The sequence below is a fragment of the Pteropus medius genome, unplaced genomic scaffold (genome assembly GCF_902729225.1).
Source record: "Pteropus medius unplaced genomic scaffold, Ma_sr-lr_union100, whole genome shotgun sequence".
NCBI classification, from domain to species: Eukaryota; Metazoa; Chordata; class Mammalia; order Chiroptera; family Pteropodidae; genus Pteropus; species Pteropus medius.
The window spans coordinates 5,870,926-5,896,208 of NW_024355008.1; the positions used below are offsets into that span (position 1 = coordinate 5,870,926).

At 33.7% G+C, this 25,283-nt stretch overlaps 1 protein-coding gene across 8 annotated transcripts in view; it reads right to left on the minus strand.

Annotated features, from left to right (window-relative positions):
• CBLB (Cbl proto-oncogene B) overlaps positions 1-25,283 on the minus strand; it is a 200,487-nt gene that overhangs the window by 157,838 nt on the left and 17,366 nt on the right. Inside the window, exon 1 of one of the 8 annotated variants that reach the window (XM_039856931.1) lies at positions 2,133-3,887. The exons of the other annotated variants lie outside the window; for them this stretch is intronic. The gene's annotated coding sequence lies outside the window, so the exon portion shown is untranslated. Of the gene's footprint in view, positions 1-2,132; positions 3,888-25,283 lie in introns of those variants that run through there. 8 annotated transcript variants of the gene reach the window in all.

The window sequence follows — 25,283 nt, forward strand, 5'->3', positions numbered from 1 at the left end:
TGAAAAAAAAAAGAAAGGGAAGAAGGGAGGAAAGAAGAAAGGAAAAATATATGCAATGCAGGTAGAGAAAGAACCTGATGACAAAAGTCAGGGGCACTTCAGCATGCTAGTGCTAAATAAACATTTCTAGTCCTCCCCCTGAACACATGCAAAGGCACTGCAATCATCCAACCAATTACCCTGCTTTCTCAAGATTCCCAGAGGTGTGCATTTTAAAAAATATATGGGATTTGTGCTCACCGACTTCTCTTCCTTTCTTCTATAATTAATTTTCATCATTTCAATTATTTCTCTATATCTTTGCCCAACTTTTTCCTCCCTCCTATCTCAAAGGAAGAAACAGAGCTTATCATTTGCAAGATCATGACTCTATCCCTTCACCTCTTTTTACATAAACAAGTGTAAGTGTGAACATGTGTGCCTGTATATATCCCTGTTAATATCATGTTACCATACTAAACACACGTCTGCATCTTTTATTTCCTTTTTGTTAGTGTAAGACCTTGAAAATTGCTCCATACCAGCATGTATAGATACAAATCGTTATTTTTACAAACAAAAATGTTCCACTGTATGGATGTATAATTTCTTTGATTCTCTGTCACTTGCTATTATGAATTACAATTATAATTTTTATTTACAATTATTTTTATTCAAATGCATTTATATATGAATACATATGGTACATGCACACGTGCACACATTCATATAGTGACAGTGTTTAACCTATTTAACAATGAACTACACTTTTGAATGGGATAATGTATTACATATCTGTAAATGCAAGAGGCACAGGAAAGCTGCTCAAGAAAAGCTGGCAAATGTGAAAGAAATAAAATGCCTTAACAGTTTTCAGGCCTGCTAATTCTTGAACAACTCTAACAGTTCAGGTCCTATTCTTAGGATGAGCAAGCTAACAGGCAAAGATTTTAAGTCTTTCCATAGCTGGTTAATTCTGGAACAAACTACTACTCTCTATTTCGGGTACTGTGAATGGGATCTCCTCCCTTTAGAGTGAACTAAAAAACTGTTCTCACTCCATTACATGTGCTGGGAGGTTAGTATCTCTTCAGGAACACTCAGAGCCAAAGTATACAAACCAATTAAATCTAAAATAGAATGAAGGGAGAACAGTAGGACCCTTTCAGACAGAGATGGGAAAATAAACCTTTCATGTGATAGGATTCAAAATTTTCTTCAAAGTCTCCTTTGCTATTCTTAGTATCCAAATAATTCTATCCATTTTGCTTTGCCTTTTCATCTTGAGGTTTCTATAAAAAGCAACATGTGTTTAATAAACATGTAATACTATTCACATATCACTCAGTAGCACTGTCTAGAGAACTGAATAATGGTAGTTAGGTACATCAGCATTTTCTGATTTATAACTTCATTGCTCCTTAAATCAAACACAACAGAGTTGCTTCCCCAGATTGGAGCAGAGAAGGCTCTATAGCCTGTCCTTCTCTTCACATTCCCCATCTTGTTGACATGCTATCTTTGTGCTGCTTGCGTTCCTGTTTATGGCTCAGAAACATACTTGTTTATAGAATCCGTTCAATGCCCTATTCATTCCCAGGAGTTAAGTGTGTTGAAATTAAAAGGCTATGCTTGAGTTTGATAAGTGAAATGACAGAGGACAGAAGGTCTAAACAGCTTTATCTCAGGCCCTCATAAAATGCCCTAGAATTCAAACATCACCTCTGACATTCTTCCTGCTTCTACTGAAAATAGACGGCAAGTTTGAACTTGACTGAAACAGCTGTTTCTGGCTACGATCAGTGTCACTGACAAACAAAACCACACAGAACAGAAGGCTCCCTGACCTGATCTCATCTCTGCTTCACTTGGAAGCCTTCCGTCCATATCACTAAGGGGAGGGGGCAAGAAGGACCACTCCCCTCCAGACTGAAACACTAAGTTTTGCATTTCTCTTGCTATACCAGACCACCTTCCAAGCCACAGCAGGTAAGCATAAACATGGTCAGATTGACAAACTATTTTTACATTACAAGAAAATCTTGAGTTCAAAGTAACCATTTTAAGAAACATATACGTTTTGCGTTACTTGATTAGTTTATATCCTACTTCCAAATAAATCAATCCATTCCGAGTTCCCCATATTCAGTTACCTGTACACTGTGATAAACAGGCTATTGCCTTTCCTGCCGGGTTATTCTTCCGGCTGCCGAACATGGACTGAGCCCTGCATTTCAGTAATCCTGACCTTTGAAAAGGAGGATGCTTTTCTAGCTTGGTCACAGTTACCTTCTTTGTTTCAAGTTGCAACTAATCTCCTCTTATGCTGAGTTCTAACTTGCCAAGATATAAAACACACTATAGGTTTCCCTTGAGCTTCCATTTTTACCATTTCTCCATTACTCTCCTTCCTCAATGTCCCCCTCTAAAAAAAATCTGGCCCTACTACTAATTCCAAATAGCTACCTCTCGAACTCCCCCACTATGCTTCATTTTTGTCTTTTAAAATTTTCAAATAAGCTTCTTTCTCCTCATTTCTCTCCATACTGTCACCATTCCTATACTACCTTTTGAATTCAGAGGCTCTCTAAAACTCCCCCCCTTTCATAACTCTTCTCCCCATCATTAGTCCTCCTAAGCAGCAGGAAACTGAGAATCTTAAACTTAAGCCTACTGGTGCTTTCTTCCTGTAGCCTCAGAATTCCCAAACCTCCAGATTTACAGGTTGTCAAATCCATCAGAACTCTCTCTGCAGCCCTGCTCCCTCCTCAGGGATGACAGTGAGAGAGCACAGTCTTCTTTCTTTAAAGGGTAATTTTATGCATAAGGGGCCTTGTAAAGGGTACTATTGTGGTGACTGTTACCACAGCCTCGAATTCAAATGTCAAACACCAGCCCTGCTTACGCACATAAAATGGACTACAGGCTGGTTTTCTGCTGCCCAAGCAAGGTTACTTTAGTTAACAAACATGTATCTAGAACCTAAAGCAAATGTCACATATTTCTGTCACCTTAAGGGCTGAACACCACAAACATAACCTTGGCTCAGGGAACCTGTGAAGCAGACAAAGGCAATCTTTGGTGAATTCCAACCTCCCCTCTCTAGGCCCCTTTCTTCTTTCAGTCTTCTATCTTCTCACTTTCAGACTTCGATCTACAGGAAGAACTATTTCCACTCCTGGAGAACAGATCAGGAAATGATAAAGCCATGTCCATAATACTAAAATGCAGCCAGAACAGTACCTAGAATATTACTATAAAGCATCTTCTTTTTCTATCCTCTCACCTTAGATTACTCTTCTTCACAGAATTTATCACTAACTGAAATTACAGCAACCTGTATACACTGATTTCACGGTCTGCCACCCCTACTAGAATGTACAACAGGTCCTGGAATTAACGTCCTTGCATTTAATGCTGTTTCATTATAACACTGATGAGATGCTGTGGGAACTTAACTCTTGTTTATATCAATTATCCTGTGGTAAAACTGGTTTCATTTTACGTCATTTCACTCAAAGTCACAGAACCTAATGACGATGTTAAGTGAAGACTTACTTTATAGACTTACTATATATACTCCAGGAGGGCTGAAAGGATATCTGGTTTGTTCACCACTGAATCCTTCATGCCTAGAACATGGCTCGCATACTGAGAGCCCTCAACAGATAACAGTGAGATGAAGTAATCAATCTAGTCATGATCATCTTCCAGTTTTGCAGCTAATGTCTTATCAGACACTGTGCCAAGATTCAAACCCGGGCTGGGAACACGGTTTCTGTAAAACAGTCTTCCACTCCAAAGTTCCATCTCCTCATCTCCCTTATTCCTGAGATGGGGGAAAAAAGAGAAGCTAAGATGGAAAGGTGAAGGAAACGAAGAGGACAAAGAGGAGAAAAAAGAGGAGAAAGAAAAAGCATTCAAAATAAACTATAGCTAATATTTAGTTTTTCTGATATATTCTGTCTAATCCGTATGGAAGAGGAAATCAGGTTCAGTAATTCATAATTGTCCTGTGTGACTAAAACAGGGTCAGGACAGAGTATGTGCTCAAGAAATCATGTTGAAGGAATAGAATTAATAAACAAATTAATAAAAACGTGAGAGTAAGTAAATTAACAATAGCAGATTTTGCTGCCATGTATCTCTTACCTCAGTTTTCATGTCAAAAACAACTCATTAAATTGTTTTAAAGGTACAAAGTGCTTTGCCATTAACTGAAATTCTTATCTGCTTTTGACCAACTGTTCCTGATAAAAAGATGTCAAGCCAATAATTTAAGAAGGCATTATGTCACATCCTAGGCTGATGTTCAGTATTCACTCTCTCGTATTATAAACCATACAACCCATCCAGTGAACCCCAATCCTTCAACTCATATTTCATTTCAAATCTGAATGGCACCTTTGAGTCTTTTGACAACACAAATTCATGTAAATTAGGCAAAATCAATTTAATGAGATTTCAATTCTTGAGAAGATTGCTTTAATTAAGCGCCTAAACAACAAATCTAAATGCTTTTGAAATTTAAAGCCAAGCACTCTGTGCTTCTAAATGACTTCACCATGACACATCTCCAATTTTCTTAAACTCAAGTACATTGTACAACTCAATGAGGGCAACAAGACAGCAGATACTTCAAAATAAATCCATTATCTTCTTGACCAGAGAAATGAACTCACATATACTACATACATAAAATGTTCTCAATTAAGTCATACATAAAGAAGTAATAAAACTATGTAGTACAAAATGTAACAGTATAAAACAGGATCTACATTAAAAAGAGATAAAATAGTAAACAAGATACACTAACCTGGAAACTCCATAGCTTTAGTATATAATCCAACAAATTTCCCACCCCTGCTCTAGTCCTTAACACTATCACATAAATTGTATTACAGTGATTTTTGTCCCCAACTTCATCCACCTTTTCATCATCTTTTACTATCCTCTCTAATAATATTAAAGGAAAAAGCAGCTCACATTAATTTAATAACCACTAATTGCCTTGAACCTATTAGGGAGTTAACCAATAATTTCCTATATACTCTCAACCATTCCACTAGATGGATATTATAATACCCTTCTGACAGATAAGGATATTGAGATACAGAAAGGTTAAGTAAATTATCTAAGTTACACAGTAACCTGAAGAGCTAGAGTTTGAACTCAGGTCTGTTTGGCTAATAATTAATGGAACCCAAATTGGGTGAAGCCTGAAGAAAATCAAGAGACCAGAAGAATGAAGCACAAATAACAGAGAATACCAATGAAGTTTAAGAGCAGATTTCATAAGCACAAGGAAATGAAAGGTGGAAGGACTTGGGGGTGTGTTTGCAGAATGAAATTTTGGAATTAAGGATTCCAAAATGTAGCATGATTTGGCTAGGGATACATATGGCTGGGTGGAATAACAGTAGGAGTCCCTGACAGTGGAGTCGATGAGGTGAGAATTATGGTTGCCTAGAATGAAAGTAAGATCTGAGTGAAGAAAGACAATAGGGAAAAGTTCTCTTCAAATGCTGGAGGATGTCATAAAGACTAATATTGACATCTACAAGGACGTACCTGCTACAGGAGTCAGAAGATTGTGGAAGCTTCAACAGGAAGGTTTTTTAAAAAGTAAATAGAAGAACAATGGTACACAAGTGGCTCCAGTGAAACAGAGATTTCCATTTTGTTCCAGGGATAGAGACTATGGTGCTAGAAGGTTTACTATATTAATATATATAGAAATGTCCCCTCTACTTTTATATTCACATATAAAATGAATTTTAAAATGTGGATGAATCACAGGCAAGGATGATTACATGTGGTCATTGCCCAGTTTTCTTTAAAATGTAAGATGCTTGGTATTTGCATGCAGTCATATCTATACATATAGAATGTGATGGAATTTGGCACAGTTACAAAGAGAGAGCTTGGAAAGGACACCAATAAAAGGACATGCATTGTTCTTGTAATATAATACGGTCTTTCTTTCAACTTTCCCACCTAGAGCTTCACACATAATTTACAATGATTATGCAGGGGCAGAGTATTTCAGTATAATGAATCATAACTAAATAACTCGGGGAGCAAACCACATCACTCAGTGAAGCTATATCCCATCCCCAGTGTGATGATGTAAGTTGCCTTCTGGACTGAAAATGACAAACTAAACAATGCTTTTTGAAATTTTCTCATTCATCATTTTGAAACTTTTTTTTCCTAGTACTCATCTCCCACGCAAAATTTGGTTCCTATAACATTCACAATTTCTTGTAAGTGGTATTACTTAGTCTAAAAGGTTGCAAAGTACAGGACATTTTTCCACCCATTGTAATATAAGCCCACAAACTCCCAAGCAAGTAGCTGAATTTCACCAGCGTGTGTGCTCAGGAATGATGCCAGGGACCTGGTCTCTATTAGGGTCCGAAAGCTCGGACGAACTGGCCAGGCTTCCCCAGACACTGGCCAAATGAAGAAAGAGAAGAGAAGACATGGGAGACAAAGAAAAAGTAAGGAAAGTATAGTAAGGCAGACATAAGGACTATAAACAAAGGAAATCTGGACTATTAACAAATAATATCCTGTTTATGGGCCATAAAACCCAACAGACCAGGGATAGTCACAAATGGTTTGATGCAGAATAACCATGTAATACAAATTACAACAATATAATATGAAGGAGCCTCGTTAGTATTAGTTTAGTGCTTGCTTTTAGCTAAGCAAGGCATAGTTAATAAAGATTTACACGGTCATGTCCTCCCTTATAACTACTATACAAATTTCAAAACTTAAACCTCAAAAAATGCAGCAGAAATGGTGCATACTTTCAGCACAGTGGTGGATCCTGGCATGCTGTGTTGGCTGTGTGTGAGAGAGACAGAATAGTGGTTTACACTGATGTTTATTTCCCTTTCACTTAAAAGTATAGCAGCTCTAGTCTATGAGATGGTCAATAACCAAGGATTCTTCTCCCTTGAAGTTCTGCCATTCCTATGCCATCACGCTTCTCCATGTGGCCTGAGATGACTCATAACAATCCTCACATTCTAGCTTCCAGGGAGCAGGATAAAAGGGAGAAAAAGGAGGGCATGTGGCCTTCCTTTAAGGGCATGATCTAGAAGCTGCACAACACACTCTATTCACATACAATTAGTCAGAACTTAATCACAGGGCCACATCATCTCCATGCAAGCTCAGGAAATATTCTTTAGTATGGGCAGATAAAAATGGAGGAATATATAATAAGAAAGAAGCAAAATAAATTCAGGGGGCATTTAGCAATCTCTAATATAGGACAATGAAAACTACAAAATTATTTTCGTTACATATTATATGTAGTTCACTGAGTAAAGTAAGCCAAATTAGACCATCTTTTCCTAAAGAAAACATTTAGATGCCAAGACATATTAAAGGTAGGATTATATGAAATGCCAAACATTTTTAAAAACTAACTCCAAAATGAACAATTTTAGCTTCAAACTTTTTTTAAGCATAATACAGAAAACAAATAAATATGCATCGATAAGTTTAAATAATTTTACTCTTGGCCCTAGGTCAAAACACTCTCTACCTTTTATCAAGTGATAAATTTACAAAAGAGATGATTATATATAAAATATAAATTGAAGTACTTTAATAAATAAACTTACTTATCCGAATATAACCTACTTGAATTTTTAAATAATCAGCAGGTCTAAGGTACTTAGCCCTCAGACCAAAAATGGTCATAGGAAATTTCACACAACTTTCACTAGGTATATTTCAAAATATCACCTACATCAGCAATAATAGGTAGTTCAAAAAGGTGAGAAAACATTTCCACCACAATGGAACACAAGTTCTAGGGAACTTCTATGCCACATTTCTAGACCAGAAGATGTAACACGTACAACTCACTGCGATTCTTTTTAAGTTATAGTCTTACTAAAAATAAAAAACAATTTATGTACCAATCATTTTTTCAATCTTCTAGCACCCTATGCAGTGACTGCTAAGGGCTGATATCCTCAATTGTAATATCCTCAAGTTGTAACAATAAAATAATTTTAAAATATTATTTTTATAAAACTCATGAAATACCCCTACTTCAAAAAATGTGGATTACTTTTCCAATCTGGTTTGTAGTTTATGACAAAATAAACACTTTAGTATCAAACATGCAGGTGAAATAAATGTAATGGATAATGTTTGTCTATCTATACAGTGGTTTTCTCACAATGAAAACAAAATCGACTCCTATACACAAAATTGCAACTATCTTAATGTTATGAAAGAACTCCTAAAATCAAATTCTTGTTTTTCTTCTCCACTTCTTTTGTAATAAACCCTGATATCAGTAATCCCTAACCCTGTGTCATTTCACAATTCTCCCAATTATCTTTAAGACAAACCAAAATCCTTTCAAGTTAATTGGCATTTACTGTAATATAAAACTTTCTATCACTTATTCTAAAATCATGAAAAAGTTTTAAAAGATAGGTTATAATTTTGGAAACATCTTTTCACATTTCTAAATCATTAACCCTTTGCAAGAGAAATTCCTGCTATTGAAAGCCATTACAAGAAGTAAAAACCATTTACTGTTGCTGAAAATTTAATTTAATATGGCCCTAATAACAGTATTTGAAGTGCTATCTACCTTTAAACACTGTTTTAACTTAAAGAGATATCTCATTTTATATATAATTAGTCAGCACACCCGTAAACCTAAGAACCCCAACGATCAAGTATATTTGACTTGACTCCATTTTCACTAGAATACTTACTTGGAAATTCTGCTTTAGATGTAAGAAATAAATAAGAGAGTAATAATGTAAAGTTATAATCTGTACTTTCTACCCCTCCTCCACAATGCATTGCTGTCAACATCAAAACAACTTGTATGACTGTCTATGGTAAAATCACCTTATAAATCCTCAAGAGTCATGATGGGAAAAGCATACTAATAAAGCCACTGAATAGGTGTTCCAAAATTGCCTAATAAGGTGTTATCTTGTTTATAAGACAGACATTTAGATCCTTGTACTTCATTTCCTAAAGGAAGCAACATTTCCCATCAAAGCCTTTTCCTCTGTATGTAATACTTTCCCAAGACAGCAATCCAAGGATCTGAATGTTTTTCTTCTGTTAGGGGAAGTGTTGGCAACCTTGATATAGAATCGATCTTATGAAGCATCATATAATAACAAGAAAGATCAATCAGATTTTGTTGTGAGAGACAGAAGTCAGATTAGTACTACATTTTTTTTTCTTTTAAAAAACCATCTCTGTCTCTAAAAGTTTGTGTGTAAAAAAAACAAAAACCTGCAAGTCTACGATTAAATTTTAATATTGAAGTTATAAGACAGGAAAATATCTAATCATATATTTTTAAAGACAAAGCCAATTTAGGGTAGCAAAGTAAGGCACACACTTGCATGTAATCAAATGATTATCTTATTAACCTATGTCTACTGCAACTTCAATTAGGGCAAAATGAAGTAAAAGTCACCCAACGAAAGTCAAACTCTGTTCTCAAAAGTTGGTCAGCTCTTTCAGTTGTTGAGTGCCCCCTGTGTATATGGCATGTGGTCTAGTACAAAGCTAAAAGTAATGAAGCACTGAAAATACTAATCAGTAGCACCAAATTTTAAAATGAACGGCTAACATATGAAATATCCAAAATGCAAAACTTGTCATTTAAATATGAAATGATGTGGTATACCATCAGAGTAACTTTCTTTCTTGTTATTTTGTTCTGCTATATACTCTCCCCTCCCACCACCAGAAATATTAACATGGTCACAGTTGAAAAGTCAGAGAGAAAAGAAAAAGCATAAAAAGGAAACCCAAATCCTCAAATTCCCACCCTGCTGAGATATCCAAAACCATAGAACTCAACACAGTACACCACATACTCCTGAGTTAGGTATCTACATCCTACTCCTTTAAATCTTCCATGACTCACACCCTGCCTATATGTGTTACTCAACCTTTGAGCATCAGCTCATACATAATTTCCACCGGAAGTCTTCTCTGACCTCCAAGTGGGCTCAAGTGCCCTCCTGAGGATCCTGAGTGTTCCTCAACTAGATATAGGACATCCAAAGAACCAAGATAGAACTCTATTTCTATACTAACAACTACAGTGTTTTGACAAATTGTAAAAGCTAAAAAATAAAAATAAATAAATAAAATGTTTTTAATTAAAAAAAAAATAAACACCGTCAAGTTCCAGGCCTCAATTACTGAAAAAAAGCTTCCAGAATAAGAACTTCAACTACACCTTGAAAAACAGGTAACATAAGTAGGAAAAGGAAGAAATCATGAGCAAACATTGATAATACTAACCAGGACAATCTATTTCAGATAAAGTAGTCAAAGAAAACCCATCTAAGGAGGTGATATAGACATTTAGATCTAAAAAATGTCAAGAGTCAAGGGAAGAGCTTTTCAGGAAGGAGAAGCAAACTGAAAAGGCAACAAAGTAGAAAACATCTTGGCTAAATCCAGGAACTGAAATTAGACAAATGAGGCTGAAGTCTAAATGTTATTCAAGAGTAAGAATGAGAGTAACATGGTATTTTTTAAAAATTATTTCAAATTAAGGGAACCAAATAAATAAAGCTGGAAGAAGGAAATACTGTAGTATGGGAAGTATGAGATACCAAGTAATGAATGGAGGTAGAGAACACGGTTCAGAAAGTAGGGTGAAGCCAAAATGCTAGTAAAAGCAGTTTCCACTTGATACAACCGGAAATAAGGAACCATTAATAAATGTTTTACAAAATAATCTGACATTAAGGATGGCAATTCTTCCAAGAGGGTATAAAGTAACACCTGAATATTATTCACCCATTTCATAGAGAGAGATGGGTATCAAAGACTCTGCACATAATATATTTATAATATTTTGTTCATTAACTTAAGAGTTAATACCAAGAAACTACTCAATAGCACCTTTATTATAGGGATTTTGAAATTTTACTTTAATTGGCATGAAGAAGAAATATAACATGAATGCACTGAGTTCCAATTTCATGCGTCTTGGTAAAACAAATATGCTAAGTTTAAGCAGTAAAGTACATAAATAATTGAATACGTGGAAAGTAATTTCGCTTGCAATTCTGAAGTTTCTGTGCTATTTAGGTCTATGCTGAAACATTCTAGATAATGGTTCTAATTATGTGTCAGCAGGCAAAAGAGTGATGGCATGTGGCTGCAAAGCCTTTTACATACTTTCTAAAATATCACATGAAAATATAATCCTCAGCTAATTAAAAGAAATATCATACAAGATGAACAAACTCAATTTAATTAAATTTCTCGTTTAATAAGTATTAAAATTTTCCTGCTATCCCCAGAAAGAAAACTGAACAAAAACCAGCAATAGCTCATGTTCCTATATAGGTTTAACCATGCCTGCCAAGTTTTATAACGCTCCTTAAATAGTATCTTGAGATTAGTGTACATTCATCCCTCATTCTTTCAATACATAGTTATTCAGTACCTACTATGTGTAGGAACTGGAGTCGGCACTGGGAAGAAAGTGGTAAATAAAGAACCTCATATAAATTATGATAGGTTCTGGTAAAAGAGATTGGAGTACCATGAGAGAAAATGATATGCAGAATAATTTAGAGTGATCAGTCAAGATAGGCCTCTCTGAGGAACCGACATTTAAGTTATGATCTGAAGGACAAGCAAGAGTTAGATAGCTGAAAATATTTTCAGGCAGATGAAGCTGTGGATATGTGGAGGTCCTGAAGGCCTGAAAAACTGAAAAATGGTAAGTGGCTGGAGCAAAAAGACCTGAGGGAAACTGTCTTGAGATGGGCTAGAAAGGCAGATAATGGAGAACTATAAATGATAAACCATTTATATGAATAAATTGTGCTTTTTGTCATGTTATTTCTCAGGGTTATTGCCATTCACAGTTTCCACTAATTTCAACCATATAGTCTTGTATAATGAGAAGAGATTTTGAGGTCAGTAAATGAAAACTACAACTCATTTGCATGATGGCTCTGGAGAGCAAGCCAGAGTCTTGCTTCAAGCAGAACAGTGAAAGTAGACCAAGTACCTTTCTCTGGGACAAACAGGCTTATTGATTTCCGTGGCCAGTTATAACTGAAGACAAAATTAAAGACTGAAATGTACAATAAAAAAATTAATGATTTTTACTTTTTGTATGACTCATCTGACTTACAGACACTCAGTAGGAAATTTTCCTTCTGCTTATAATCAGTTTCATTTTTTGACTAAGAAATGCAGTTAAGATTTGTTTTCGGTATCCAGGGGGATTGTAAGTATAAACATTTGAGTTTAATCCTGATTTGAAAAAAAGTAAGATTCAGATTCCTAGGCATTTTCCTTAGAATTAAAATAATTTTATTATTTATGGAAATCTCAGAAATCTAATATGCTTCTCTTTTAAATCTACTGACATCAATAATGAATAATTTAGATAAGGCTTTTAAAAAAATCTTAAAGATTATAAATTAAAAATGAAAATTCTAAGCTTTATATAAGTTGCCTCTGAAGCAGCTAAACAATCACACAAAGTCCAGTATCCCAAAAGATTTAGAACTTTATAATTCAGTAAAACCTTTTTTAAAAAATTGAAAGTTACTATTTTTCTCGATCTTAAGATTTCCAGGGCCAGAATAAACTGGACTTCTCAAAATATCCACTAAAACAGCCCTTCAGTTTTGCTTTTGAATTTCGCTTATTACAAAAAAAAAAAAGAGATCTTTAATTCTACATCCTTAAAAACTTTTATCAATCAAAATGTCGCCACTGTATATTAAAATGAGCTCAAGAATTAGAAAACAAAATGTTTAAGGACTAGGTTAAACTCTGGTAATGAAAAAACAGATTATACAGGAAAAATTTAGCCTACGTAAGAATGTCAAAATTCTGCATTTCTTTTACCCTATCGACTTCACTTGGAGAAACAGTTCTTAAAACTCCTTAACACAATGGTACAGCAGACTTCTTGATCGAAAATTTTTCTAGGACTTTCACTCAAAATCCAAGAAATTACTTCTTACATAGTTGTACATAGTAGTCGGTGTTATTCCAATAAAATAATGCTCAGTGCTACTTAAATTAACAAAAGAGGTGAAGAAAACACAAATATATTTCTAGCAACCGAAGAGAAATCAAAAGATTAATATAACTAAATGGGGGAGGGGGTGAACTACATAATATTGATATCATGTTGCATTTAAGACAAATTTTGGTACAAAACTTACCATATAAGTTGATTACAAACCCAAAATGAGAAGGAAAAAAAAGGACTCATTCGTATTAAGAAACAAAACAAAAAACACATAATATGTGCAGGTATTTTTCAAAATTCTAATGTTATCTTCTCTAAGTTTGTACCAATAAAAGAAAGCCACTTTTCAATTTTAACTTTACTACTACCATCTCACGAGAGACTCTATATTCTTCAGAAACGCTGAAGAATTCTTAAAGGGAAAAAATAATTTATCGGACCTTTCATTGAAAGCTTTCTTTATCCACCAATTAAACTATAAATGCATGCTGTTCCCTGAACTGGTGAGTTATACGAACTATGTAATATTTTGCAACTGAAGGACAGTCTGCCTTTGGTATATCACTTGTTAACCTCTATGAACTATTAGTACCAGACATTTTTCAAGGCTCTTTATTTTTATTTTATCGGTAAGAAGCAAATTTTTTTAAGATCTTCATATTATTTGCACAGACTCTATCTACAAAGAATAACCTGAGAAAGTTCCGTATATGAATTTATTTTCTTGCACCATGAACAGCTCTAAAAACCAGCTTCGACCTGAAAAAAATAAATTTGAAGTCATTTCACAAAAGTTCTTTGTGAAAATTGAAGAACTGAATTTTGAATTTTTTGTAATTAATTATTTGTAATAATTATCTCACAGTGAAGAATCTCCAGTAGAACTGTGGGTAATTAAAAATATGCAGCATGAAGAAAAAAGGGCATGAGCTTGCTAAAAAGAGATAAGGTATAAAATAAATTTTTAAATATTTAAAATAAATCAACTTGATTCTAAACTCCCACTAGAAATTTAAAACGGTATTATTTAAAATTCATTAGAAAAACAGTTTTACTCTAAGGCACACTGGGACCCAGAATTTTTTACACTCTTAAAAATATAGCCTACTAGTTTCCATATGAACTTTCAACCACATGCAGTAGATTGTTACATATTAAAATACTTGGTGTACATTCTGCTTCTGTCCAAGCTTCAATGACCTGCAGTGAATTGGAAACTTGCTAAAATAACATCTAATTAAAATTCTTTACAGTAGTTTGAGACTGTAATATAACAAATAAAGTCCTCTCACCTTGTTTACTTGCCATCTGTCTCTCTCTTAAATGTCAAGTATTGAAAATGCTAAAAGAATTCAAGTTATTTTAATCCCAGATAAATGACAGTTTACAATAAATGCATGCAAAGAAGAATTTAACTTGCTGCTGGAATGATGCCACATATATAGTAGAGAAAGTAAATAAAGAGCAGTTACATAATGAAAAGTTATCAGAGACATAAGACATCTACAGTGATCTTTAAATGTAATGGTTACCTTGGATGACTAAAAGAAAACACTTTTGTGTCTCATCTATAAAGCTTTACTTCTTAACCTTAAAGTCATGTCAAAGATGTACTAGGACCACCATGTTGCCCAACTCCCTGGTGTGCAATTTCTCTTAAGAAACAGTAAACAACAGGTCAAGACAGATCAGTCTAGGCCTTCTCTTTGTTTAATGGTTTCTGAAATCAGAAGATCCATTCAGTCAAGTCCAGGAGCCCAGTTCTCTCTTTCATATGCTACCAAAGACTTCCTCGTCCCTGGTCAAAACAATCTACTGTGGTTATGTGTCTAAAACTACCTCACAAGAAATGAAATGTAGACTTGAGAGTGTCCCTAATTTTGCCATAATAAATAAAATTAAATTGTATTATGTAATAAGAACTATCAAGGTAAATTGAAAACAACTCAAGGTGGTTCCCAAATTAGTTTTTAGAAATACCATGAACACACCACAAAAGAAACATGAGACAAACAAAAAAAAAAGCATATCTCTTAAGGATCAGGTTTAGACCTCCAGGGTTATAGGAAGAGAAAAAGCATTTGGCAAATATTTTAGGGCAAATTTTAGTTCTAAAATATAGTCTGGGAAAAGAATGGATCACGGCCAATCAAAGTGGTAAAGTTGAGATTACTGACATCCCACACTAGTTAACTTACAAAAACACAGAAAACCACCCCCACCTTGTATAGTGAGTCAAAACAAACTGCTGACAAATCCTAACAGCTATGTGAGGGGGCGCAACAATAATACACAGTGAGAACACACATGGCTCTGTTTTCCTTTAAAGTCTGTTTCTAAGTCTGCCATAGTTGATATAAGAGAACAGCAATTCCTTTCTTTAAAAGCTCTGTCTACATATTCAAAATGTCTCAGATGTCCTTTAGAGTTGGTATGAGCCTGCCAAAAAAAAAAAAAAAAAAGCAGCATATATGGTAGGAATACCAGATCCAACTCGTCCAACCTTGCCTTTTTAAAGAGGAAAGAAAGAGAAATGGCAGTTAAGCAAATACATAAATACAAAAAAATCTTAGCTAAGATATGTTAACTAATTTTCAAGTTTGAAAACGCTTATCTGTATCAGGGAACCCCATCAATAAGGACACAAGAGGATTACCATAATAAGCCGTTTTTTATTTGTGCACATGTATTTATGCACTCCCTGAAGAGTCATAAATGATATAACGACCATCTGCTGCACAGCAAGCTATAAAGAGGATGAAGCACTCTGTCAATAGTATATGCCAAATGAAACTGGACTATTCATGTCGAAAGCATAAGACTTTTGGAGGATTCCCCAGTTGCTGAAAAGTCCTGGGTACTCAGAATCATAAATACAACACAGCACAGACACAAAAACAGTCTTTGAAGAAATGTTAAAATAAGAATAAGAGGAAGTGAAAACACTCATAAGAGCTCAGAAGGAGAACTAAGTCAGTAGGAGAGCTGAGAAATATGTTCATTGCCATGAGTAGTTTGTGGGAACAGGCAGACTGATGAAGTTGTAACTTTTTCAGGGATATATTTTATACATGCTAAAGGTAACTACAAGGACACTTCATTAAAGTGCTTCCAAAACATAGTAACTTTATCACCTTTATCCAAAAATGTCACTACATTAAGGACATTTTGTATACACACAGAATTAACAACTGCTTTAAAATATGCCTACTCTATAATAAATAATAATGGTATTACTACTCTTATGGACATTTTTTCCTTCTAAAATCAACGGTACTCATCGCCAAATCTGAAGAAGCTGATATTCAGCGTTTACGTCCAAATTCTAAAAGATTGTTTGTGTACACTTCACCAGACACTTTCCAATGTAACACTCTCACTTTCTCCTGTTTCTAGGCCCTGGTAGACCATAATCAAGGATCAGTATTTTCAAATAATACTACAGCAATTCATAAAAATAATCATATATTTTTATGAGTGTTTGCTAACTGTGGAGCATTTTTTCTGGATATCAGGGGAGATACACAGGAGAAAAAGTGATTTTTGCCTTTAAACAACTTATGAGACATTTACAATGGCCTATCTTATCACCATTTTAAAAATATATATTGTCAAATATTGCTAAGTGCCACATAAAAGGCCTTGATAAATGCTATGCCAGAGGAAAAAGAGATACTTTGGCTAGAGTGATCAGAAAATGCTGAAACAAGATGGGGATGGGGGTGGAGTACGAGCTTTAGCTCAATAATAAGAAATAATCTTCATAAATAAAGGGGACATAGGAAGATGAAGAGAAAATAGCAGTATAAAAGGCTGGCACATAAAGATATATTCTAAGCATTGTGATTAAGTCAATCTGAAAAGAATACACAAAGAGAATTTTAATCTTGTTTTCTAACATTTCTTCAAAGGCCTTGCAGAAACTTATCTTTCCTAGGAATCCTTTAAAATAACTTACAACTGGAAATGAATCTTCACAGTGGGACATAATAAAGGAAGCTTAGTCAAGTGAAGAGATTCAGAATCTAGTCCTATCTGTACCATCTCAAATAACCCCTGATAACTGTAGAGATAACATATGATTTGACAAAGGGATTCTAAAAGCAGGTTATCAGAAAATGTGAATGCTCAGATAACTACTGTTAAAGACGTAAGTATTAGGAGAAGTCAGGGTACTTAATCATTCTAGAAGATTAGAATGTATCATCTGGTCCATGGACTACATATGGAAGCCACTAAACTAGATGACTGCCAAAGACATTAGTGACATACTGTGTGTTAAAAAAAAAAAAAAAACTACAAAAAAATTTAAATTTATTGCACTTTAAAATTATCATCTACATTAAAATACTGACATAAGATAGAAAATGGGGGTCTAATATAGCTTTTGTTCTCAATCACTGACTACCTGCCATTAACATGTTATTGCTCTTAGAAGATCACAATGGTCAGTAATTCATAAAACATTCATGGCAGAATGAGGGAAGAAAAGAAAATCAAAACAAAGAAAATATTTAAGTTTATAAATGCCAAGTCTCTAGGTCTGCTGTAGAAGATCGTATCGATAAAGCAAAGGTCAGTAAGCTTTTTCAATAAAGGCCCAGATAGTAAATATTTTCTGTTTTGTGGACCATTTAGTCTTTCTGTCTACTACTCACTTCTGTCACTGTAGGCAGAATGGGCATGTTTATGTGCCACTACAATTATTTAGAGAAAAGAGTGCAGGCTGGATCCGGCCCACAAATATTGATAAAGTAGAAAAAAAGTATTGAGATAAATTAGAAACTTCAAAACTTAGGTTGCTATATAAAAACATAATTTTTACATATTCAACTGTTGGGAGAAGAAACAAAAATTAGAATTATACAGCAAAAAACACTCACAAAAATAAATTGGTAAGAAGTTGTTGTTTCTTAGGACGTGAATCCACGCAAAACTACTTTAATCAGAGATACATGAGACCTGGCTAACCAGAATGGAGAGCTTTAGTCAAATTAAAGTTTCCTGAAATCTCTGGAAAAGAATAAATTTGACAGTTCCACGTGTTGTTACAATCATAAAAAAAATCGATATTTTTTATGGGATAATAAAAAGCTTTTAGAATAAAAATTGAAGTGTTTGCAGCATCTGCAAAATAAGCCAAATTTTATTTTCGGTAATATATTTCAGAAAGAAAATACTTATGTAATCTTTCCTATTTCCTTAAAGAAAAAAAAAAAAAAACTTTGCTCATCTAGAGAAATATTAAAAGCTTAAAAAAAATCACAGGCAACATCACTCACACTCACACTCACACTCACACACACACACACCCTGAAATTGAGAGACAGACACAAAAAGGCATGCTTGAGAAATGAAGCTTTAAATAAATAGCTCTGAATTTATTTAATGAATAAGCTGTCTTGTTTTTTTAAAAAAGTTGCATTTACTGACCATTTGACATATAATATTAATACTGGTTTCATAAAGATGAGAAAACACGTCATTTTCACAAATATAAAATATGCTAACTGTTCTAATGAGTCCTCCCTAAAATAAAGTTGAAAAAGGTTTACAATGCTGATACCCTTGATGCCAACAGCTACACGTTCACTCATGCCAACTGGTAATGAGACATTATTTAGAAACATATCACACGTGAATATATACAATTCCTGTCAAGTCATGTAACCTCCACTCAATTTAGCTTCTCTAGATAGAAAAGTGGAACATTTACCACTTATCTCTGAGGTACAGACATTGATAACAAAGATGGTATAATTCTTATAAAACATAATTTCAATCTTCTTTACCTACTAATTACTTGCTTTCTATTATTTGGGTCTAAACATAAGTTTACAGTAGTCAAAATTTAAAAGAACAAGGTAATATTCAAGAAAAAAAGAAAACAGAATTTTCTCTTTTAGAATAATGAGTCTGAAATGAAACTGTCTTAGTATTTTTGTTCTTTCTTTCATTCTTAAATATTTTCTTTTCATAGAAAGCCAACAAGGATAGAAAAAAAATGCACACAAAAAGTTTTCACAGCTTTGAGTTACGATTCTCTTGCTCAGGCCCCTTTCCACATGTGGACGTGTACTTTCCCTTCTAATAAAGCTTTTCTTTTCCGCTGTAAACAAAAAATAAGTTTTCACTATTCTGGACACCACATTTTTTCAGGCCTAAGAAGACCTAAGAGAAATTTGCTGGAAGGAGCGAGTCAGGTGGAAAGGTTCCAAGACAGCTTTTTGATCAATGATGAAAACAACACAGGCATATGTGGTGCTGCCCTTCTTTCCTCAGTCTTGTAGCCTTAAAAAATATGGAGCTGCAGCAGGAATTCTACAACCGTAAGGTGACTAGAATGAGGACAAGCCCAAACACTAAGCAAGACTATAAAACCAGAAAGAGCCTGGATGTCTGACAGCGTCACTGAGTTTTACATACACATACACACAAATACACACACATCTATATATATAAACTACTGTTGGTCAGATATTGTTACTTTTAGCCAAACACATTCCCAATTGATGAAACTTATTTATTCAGCCTATACTGACAAAACATTTTAAATATTTTACCATCCAAAATTTAGATTCATATTTTAAGCCAAGAGCTGGCAAACTGTGGCCTACAGGCCAAATTAGTCTACCATGTTTTTGTAAATAAAGTTTTATTAAAACCCAGCCATTCCAATTCATTTACATATTGTCTATGTCTGTTTCTCTAATGATAAAGGCAGAGTTGAATAGTTGCCAGAGACCATCTGGCAAAGTCTAAAGTATTTACTAGCTAGCGCCGTACACTTTGCCGACCCCTGGTTTAACCCAGTCAACATGTCATTTTTAGAGACAATTATTTACTCTTGTTTAAACTGAAATCTTTGAATTGATTCTCTAAAATATTAATTTGAAATCATATTTATACTTTTTATCTTAGTATTAGGGACACAAAGTGATGTGAAGTGTACCCTTCTCTATGCTACCAAACAGAAAACATCTCCCACCTCTTTTTTCTTAATTTACAATACAGAAATCTTTGTAAACAGATTTAATGATGGCATAAGTAATATTTAACTATTTTAATTAATCCTCCAGAGTTTAACACAAAATAAAAGAAGAAAACAGGAATTCTTAATTGAGGATATCAGGGCTATTAGTAACTTTTAATTAAATATACACACTTATAGTATTAATTTCCAAAGAGAGATGGCATTTTATACATTAAAATCAGCAAGAATGCTTGTTACATTATAAGGTACTTATAAATTCACTTATGTCAATGTATATGAAAATTTTATTATTGATAAAAGTTGGATTCACCATGCTTTTCAATGTATGTCTAAAAGTTAATAAATTAATTCACCATGCTTTTTATTATAAACCTGAAAAACTGTAAAAAATATTTGAGTTACAGGTCATTAAAAATAATTTTAAGTAATTTTGTTTGGCATTATCTTCTACCAAGGTTTTCACATTTTCACGAGACACTCTAGTGAGTTTCAGTTTTCTTCTCTTTAGTATAAATTTTACACTGCCATACTTATCACTGCTACAGGTTGAATTGTGTCCCTAAAAAGAAATCTTAATCTCAACCCTACCTGTGAATATAACTTTATTTAAAAATAGAGTTTTAGTACATGTAATAAAGTTAATATAGGGTCATTAGGCTAGGCCCTGATCCAACATAACCAGTGTTCTTATAAGAAGAGAAAAATTTGAACACGCCCACACATAGAAGAGAACACCAGGGATGACAGAGACTGAAGTTATGCTGCCACAAACCATGGAATGTATGGGGCTACCAGAAGCTGAAAGAGTCATGGAAGCATCCGGCCCTAGAGGGTTGGAAGGGAGAATAGCCCTCCTGACACCTTCATTTCAGACTTCTAGACTACGGAACGGTGAATCGACTTAAAAAATAAATTGTTCAAGTCACTTAATTTGTGGTACTTAGCTACAGCAGTCCTAGGAAACTAATGCAGTCACATATCTGTGATTACATAATCACATGATCAGACGTTAAAAGCAATACAGTTCAGTAATAAATCTAAATTATCTTTCAGTTTAATGGTTCAACTAAACAAAGCGAGCAACTTCAATCTCTATTATTTGAATCTTGTAATGACCTCATATGTGTATCCAACAAACTATATGTATATAAATACACTCAAACAAGAACTCATGCTTTAAAAAGACTAAAGAGTAATACTTAAAATGGGCTTAGAAAAGAGTAATTTCTGAAGCACTTTATTTCAAAATAGTCAGACATCAATACATTTTTATGACCTACCCAATTAGTGCTGGATGTTAATCTGTTTAGATTCCAGGAAACTCCACTCCTTTGTTAAAACTCTGGTTGAAAAAAGATGCTTCTAGGGCTAGATTTCAAGCATTCCTCAGGCTATAGGATTATCACTGCAGCTTGTCTGTTTTATAAACAGACTTTAATTTAGTTTTGTAAGAAACTGCCAAAGGAGCTTTCTTTAAATAACAAATCTGCCACTTGAAAAACATCATTCATCAACCTTCTTTGTGGGAGTATTGTTATTATGAAACTAAAAACAGGCATTCTTTCTTAAGTGCTTCTGGATTTTAATTATCAATTTTGAATGTCACCAGATATTTACTGAAAGGAAAACATCAATTTTAATAAGCTGCCTGCCATAAGACTGAAAACATAGAAGGTATTCAACCATAAAGCCAAGTTCACTTGAGTCTTGTAAGTTGGCTTACTATCTTACAATACAATGGTTATCATGCTCAGGAATTTATAAACATTTGATACACTTTAAACTGCAATAAAAAAAAAATTCTTTAATCTTAAAATCAAAATATCATGTGTGTATAATATATGATTTGACCTGGAAGGAAATTAAATAAATTGCAATTAATTTAATAGCTAATAAGCTAGGAGTTAGGGGCTAAATGGTATTAAGACAGGGGTGAAAAAAAGTAAGTAAAATAAATAGCAAATAAATGGATTAAATGTAAATATTTTATTTAAAAACAGTGGATTTAGTTTTAAGTTATAGTTGAATAATTTGTATCCTTTTGTATTTTAAAAATGTACCCTAAAGAAGAAACTGCTGGGGAAACCCCTTTCACTTTTCACTTACATGAAAATCAATAAGAAAATTACTTTGTATCTGGTTAGCAAAGCAGCATGGATACAGTTAGCCATAAAGTGCTTAACAGTCAAAGATTCTTCAAGTTTTCACCTGCCCACTCTAACAGACTCCCTTTGTTTAACTTGAAAACAATTGTCTAAATAACTTTCTTGGGGCTTCTATTTTCATAGTGTGTTAAAGAACTAAGCCCCTCCATTTTCAAACTAGAAAAGTATATTCACATCTCCCACATGTTTGAAATACGAATAAAAGCATTCTCATCAAGACAATATACTTTTTATTCATTTATGAAGTCAATCTCAGAAAGATGTTCAGGTTTTCTAAAGAAAACTCCATTTCCTATCTGGCAGACACAGTTCTGCTTAAAATGATTTGCCCTCTGAATCGAAGTTATATATTACCATTTTAAAATATTGAAAATTAACCTTTTGATTCCTCTAGTCTTCCACTGAAAATGAAAATAACCACGACTGTGTATGTTTATATTACAATACTTAGGCTCAGAAAAGGTCAGTAACCTATTTTGATTTATTTAGAAATCATATTGTTCTACTTGTAAGTTGTCCTTTGTCCTCATGAAATGCAAAAGCACTGCAATTTTCACCATTTGTAAATAAGAGAAATAAACAATGCTAATTTTTTAAATGTAAAATTATTTTTAAAATGAGTGCAAACTATTCTCTCTCATGCATCATTAAATAGATATTTCATAGAATGGAATGTATTCAATAGTGCACAAGTTATTTATAAAAGACATAACCCTAAGACTAATTCTCCTACAAATGACTACTGTAATAACAAAAACTATATTATTATAAACTACTACTGAATTTGAAAAAGTATTTAATAGACAAATGTAGCAACAGCAGCATTAGTCTGAAACAAACTACATCTTCCTTTTATGATGTTGAAATATCTGAGCCAGAAAATACTGTGACTACCCAGAAAATAATTTAAAGGCTGAAAAAACATAGATTGGAGTCAGGAAATTGACCAAGGTTACAAAGAACACTTGGAACAGAAATGGCATCAGAGCATGAGATTCCTGCATTCAGTTCAACAGCACACTTTCTTCATTTCCTTCTCACAATGTAACAGAGCTGCCTATAAGAAAAGGTGGAACTAAGTAACATTATAAATAAGGCCATTAACCCATGAAGTCCAGTAATAATTAAAACTATTACATAAAGCCCCGATTTTGCAATCAGGTCAATCTCTTTATGTAGCTAAACTGAACATTCATGAGGAATTTCAAAACTACTTCAATGACCATGTAATCAACATCTTTTGTGTTTATATGAATTTAAACATTTAAATTAAATGCAACAATAATGCCAAAGCAATGTTGGTCATATAGCAGTATGAGGTAAGAAGATAGGTTTGTTTGCAGCTTTGTGCTTTGTTGTTGCTTTTATTGTTATTGTTGTAGTTAATGTTTTTGACTCAACTTTTAACTTAACCATGTATCTTTACTATATAAGTTCCAAATGTTTTTGGTATACTCTCTCATGAATTACAACACAGATACAAACATCAAGCACAGTGATTTGTAATCCTTTAGGGGGAAAGACACTTTATTAATGTAACAAGTTATACATTTTTGTTTGTTCAGTCAATGGAGAAAAAGGTTTTTTCCTGAAAGATTTTAAATAAAAGCTAGTATGTTGTAGAGCTATTTTTTTATAACATATTTTAACTTACTTTTAAAAAAAACCTCTTAATTGGAATTAATATTATTATGCAAGCTATGCAAACTATGATTTGTTTTCTACAACACATGTGCGTAAGAAATGGTCTAGGGCTTTGAAATGATAATAATAATGAGACATCTATGCATTGTGCCCTAGCATGAATATCTAAAAAGCCTTTATTTTCTTCACAGATAGGTTATCAAACGAAGAGCTATTTTCCACCTCAGTTGACTTTTGGTTTTGTTTCAGCGGTTATAAACCAGAGTGTGGGAGGAAAAAATGGGTTGTAGCACTCTGGTTCACTGAAGCAGTTCTAAAATATGGAAAATCTGAATATCACTAGGCCATCACCTCTACGTCTTCTTAAAAACATTGTCCAACACCAGGCCTTGTAGGGCTGGTGATTAATACATAACATTTTATATGAAAGAGTACATTTTACTATCAAAATGGTCATCCAGTAAAACTGCCACTCAAATCACTGAAGGCATCTCCATCAGTATTAACGTTAATCAGCTATAACAAACTTCCTTCACACCTATTTTTCTTTTGCCACTAAAACTTTAAGCAATGTAATATAAAATTTCTCCTCTTCTTTGTGCTTGAAACTATAAATTCTACTTTCTCTACAAGATTCCCAAACCCTACACCACACATATGCTCAAAAACTTTCCGTGTGCCAAAAATCACTGAATTGCTCTTCCCAGAAATGCCAGCACAGAATGGTTTGGACACTCAGCTGGAGAAGCACCAACTTAGTGTGAGGTTCAATTGTTTGTGGGGAAAAAAAAAACTTGGGAAAAGTGATACTAGAGAAGGAAGAGGTTTACTGTAAAAGTCAAGTAAGGCACGCAGCCTGCTTCTACCAGAAATCAGTCCACCCATTTTCAAAGCGACAGGCTTGCACTATGTGCCCTTAATATCTATTTCAGTAGCAAATGAATTTATCTAACTATAATTTCTACCTCTCGCCTTCTACACAGGAAATACACTGCGTGCCATTTGTTAGATTTACTTTACTTTTCTATTCTTATATTTATCACATGTATGTGAAATTGCTTTAAAAATTCAGGCTACTCATATTTTAGCAATCAATTAAACAGAGCTAGTTCAAAATTTGATAACTAAATTTTTCCCATTTGCCCTTACATTTAAAACAAATCCACAAAGAAGTTTATTTTTATACAACAGGAACATTAAAATAAATATTTTGATTCATGGTCTCATCCAGCACCATTTTATTCAATAAAGTACCAAATCACTAAAGGCACTACTAGTTTAGTCAATTAACTCCAAATTACTATTTCTACTATTACTGTCCTTCATTTTTAGCTTAATAATATTAACGTCCTTAGTGACATTATTTTCAGAATAAAAAAAAAGATTGTTCAGAGAATTTATAATATTCCCAATTGTTCGTCATACATGTTAGCTAACAGTCATTCTACTAAATAGAATATTCTGT